The sequence below is a fragment of the Siphateles boraxobius genome, unplaced genomic scaffold, assembly GCF_051911475.1.
Source record: "Siphateles boraxobius isolate OS27281-9 unplaced genomic scaffold, OSU_SipBor_1 7, whole genome shotgun sequence".
NCBI lineage: Eukaryota > Metazoa > Chordata > Actinopteri > Cypriniformes > Leuciscidae > Siphateles > Siphateles boraxobius.
In genome coordinates this window covers 14,324,098-14,328,198 of record NW_027509197.1, presented here as the reverse complement: position 1 = coordinate 14,328,198, position 4,101 = coordinate 14,324,098, and positions in this window count along the sequence as shown.

Sequence of the window (4,101 nt, the reverse complement as noted above, 5' to 3'; positions counted from 1 at the left end):
TCTCTTGAAATCATTATGACTAGTAGATTATGAGGTGGCGGATGCTACCGCAAATCTGTATCCAGAATATGTAAAACTAAAGACTCATGAATGAATGGAGCAGTTGGCACGTCATCTGAAGACCTTTTGATTTCTCCATCACTGACTTTTGGGACTTCATCACTGAAGTTGTGCGGAAGTGGCTAAATAAACTACACTTTTTTTGTACGAGTAGGCAACCACAACAAAAGGTAATAGCTAACCCTGCACCTTCTAACTAAGATCAGACTTGCGAGTTTGTGTCCATGAGATCCACGTAACCCAGCCAGCATGTGACTCTGTGTGGCATCAGGTCCCTAATGAACGAATAATTGAAAGTATGGGATACCCAGAATAATCAAATGTCTAAATTATTGTATGACCAATATTTATGATTAATTCCTAATTAGAAACAATCTAAATGTAATTCATTTGAAATGAAGGGTCAGATTAAGCACAGAGCTAGCCTGGCAAGCCAGACCCACATCAAGATGTTAGGTCTGGGAACTCACCATTGATATGCCTCAATCCGAGGGGCGGGATGAACGGTTGTCTTTCAGATTCCCTCTGCACGCAATAGGATAGCGCTACAACCAACCAGAGCAACGAATGGTTGTGGCTGAGTGAGTTTGCAAAATTCTTTAGAAGACCTGCTCTACATCCGTCAGGCTGTTGGTCCTGATGGATGTAGTGCAGGTATTCTTAATAATTTTGCACATGAATTAGCACTGGTGTGGCAACCAGTATTTCAACCTTCTGTTGACACACACACTGTTCCTGTGATATGGAAGACCGCATACATTAAACCATTACCGAAAATGCCATGTCCAAGAGAATATAAAGATTTTAGACCAATAGCCCTCACCTCTGTGATTGTGAAATGTTTAGAGAGATTGTCATTTAGTTAAGACAGTTAAAGATAAATTAGATCCTTGGCAGTTTGCCTATAAGAAAGGCTGTAGTACTGAAGATGCAGTTGCTGCTTAGTAGGCTACATATCATCTCTAAACATTTATATAAACCTGAAACAATTGTAAGAACTTTTGTTTTTAGATTTTTCTTATGCATTCAACTAGGGCTGTCGCGGTGTAGGAATTTCCCTTACTCAATAGCGCGATATGTGGTTTTACCGCCATTTATTTATTTATTTATATTTATTTGTTGCTATATAAATACTTGTTATTATGTGGTCAGCATACACAAAAACAATGTAACCAATGTAACCGAAACTAAACAGCGTCTCTGCGCATTGAAAGACTGTCACTCAGCGCGCAGTTGTTACGCCAACAGACTGTCTTTGAGTGAGTCATTAAACCGTTCATTCAACGAAAACGTTCAAAAAAGCTGATTCCTTAAATGATAGATGTAATGAAACAAGGTGTTAATTATTTTTTAACTTTGAGCTCAACTTTTCAAGACTCAGCTGGCCAGCAATGCTTCACTTTTGGGCAAAGCTGAAGCAATATTTAAAATAAACATGCTCAGGCCCTATACTTTAGATGGCAACTTCTTGAATCTGCAATTCTATTATAGTATTTTTCACAGATAAAGTAATTGTTTAAAAATATATGAATATGTGAATAAAAAGGAAGTAAACACTGTAACAGGGCGCTCAGTAATCTGGTAATTTCATGCGCACTGATAATCATATTTTTTTTTACTTTGACTTTTGACAAGGTAACTCTAATTTTACAAACAGCACACAGTGAAAACGACATGAATATGACACAGTGGGCGACTGGATATAGCACAGCATATTTTACAATGAAGGATTTAAAGTTTTTCGATCGCGTCTCCTGTGAAGCTGATCTTCTGTTCGCATTTACTCACTTCGCACGGACCGTCACTCGCAGGAACACGTTTATGCAGGATACAAATGCACACTTCACAAGATTTCACAGCTGGATTTGATTAAATCTGCGAGGTTTGTGAAATTAAATGTTTATTAGATATTCAGAGATTTGTTTAAATTATGTAGATGCGCATTTGCTGAATGTTGACGGTAAATGAGAAAGTATTTTAGCCTGATTGTTTGCCTTTTCGGTTACAAATAATATAAAAGCAAACGCATTACTTTTTCGCATACCATTTACTTCCTTTGTTTACCAGTTCTGTAGCCACCGGTTCTGTCTAACAAAGTATTAGATATGACTGATAGAGAGACGGAGAATGTGAGTGAGCGCTGTGTGATCAGATTCAGGTGCGGCCGTTTTCTTATCAGGTGCTGGTGTTCTCAGCGCCACCCGTCAAAATAAAAGTCTGCAGCGCCGTCAAAATGAAAGTCCCGCTTCCAACACATCGGCCAATCAGAAAAACTGATCGGCCAATGGCGATATTTTAAAAAAAGGGCCGTGGCGATATATCGGTCGGCCACTAGTTAAGACATATAAATATTTAGGAGTGATTATAGACGATATGCTATCATGGAAAGATCACATTGATACTCTATGTATAAAAACAAAGCAGATAATTTACTTTCTTCGTCGTCTTAGGTCATTTGGAGTAAGAAAACAGATTCTTCTGTTGTTCCATAGGTCTGTGATAATGAGCATACTGCAATATTGCAACTCTATTTGGTATAAAAGACTGCCTGTTATGCTGAAAACAAAGTTGTTTAATCAATTAAAAATTTCCTCAAAACTCAGCCTTTACGACTCAGCCTATTATAACAATTTGCTAGAGCTAGCTAATATTTTAGCTTCTAACCCTATGCATATTTTGCATAAAGAGTTTGAACTACTACCATCAAAGAGGAGCTATAGAGTCCCCAGATTTAACAAAGTGAGGCTGAAACACTCTTTTGTGCACCAGGCTATCTTAGCGTTGAACAAAAACATTTAATCAGAAATCAAGAGTACTGTGAAGGTGTTAGATGTATAAGTGTTGTATTGATGTTTAAATGTATGTCGATGTAGAATGTATGTTAGATGTTGTAAACATAGACACTGTTATGCAAGAAAAATTTCAGACATGTCTGACAACAAAGTATAAAGTAAAGTAAAGAGTCCCATGCGTTTTCCCAAGAGCGGAGCTAGTTGATATATTCAACTTTTGCCGCCCGCCCACCAACTCTATACGCGATGTGATTGGCCTGACTAGAGTTTGTTTTTTCCAGCTCGAAAGCCACTTCACAGAGGGTCTAAAAAGATCTACGCATTATACCTTCGCCCACGCCGCTAAACGTTACGTTGTTGGGCCGACGGTTGGTCCTTACAACACATTGAACATAAAACATACTGATGCTGTTGAACAGAATGAACATCATACCTGCATGCAAATCCTTAACAGTAGAATGATAAATAGAATCATAACCACATTTACATCTAATATGACAACTATATCTATCGACATAACAGTCAGGGAAGCTAATGAAATAATTGAGGATGTGCCTTACTCCTGATAAGAGTTTCATAGTCTGGGGTGAAATTAGACAGAGCTATCCTAAGATTGTGCTCAATGTCCAGCCTCTTACTCTTCTTTTACTTAAGCTGGATTTAAGAAGTGAAGCCACTTTCGCACAGATATGTAGTGCTGAATGGTAGAATGATATTGATTTGATGAGTGGCGAGGGACGGATACTCAAAATTCCCATCATGGCACCAAAACTGGGAAAGGCTTCCCTCACCGAATTTCATTTTTAGTGTCTGATCACATGGCAGCATTACCAGCTGATTTTCTTTGTTGCTTAGCAACGTGACGCTTTCCATGTCGATTCCAAAGGGATCACGTATCCAGGGATTATCTTCATGTTTCTGAGGGAAGTAGTTATTAAATCGTATTGAGCTGCGCAAAGCCGCAAACACATCAGCAAGATAAGAATCTTGTGCAAGTCAGATTTCATAGATAAAAAGATCGGCATAGGGACAATTATTTTCCAAAAGGAAGGCAGCAATTTCTGTTTTAAGTTCGTAACACATTGACAAAACTTTTCCCCTCGAGGGCCAACGAACTTTGGAGTGGTACAACAGCTGTATGTGCTCAGAGCCCAGGTATTTGCACAGATTTTTAAAACACTGAGAGTTCTTGGCACGACTTCTTTTAATGTCTCATTCTTTCCGGCTAATGCCTCTCAATGCTAAAAGC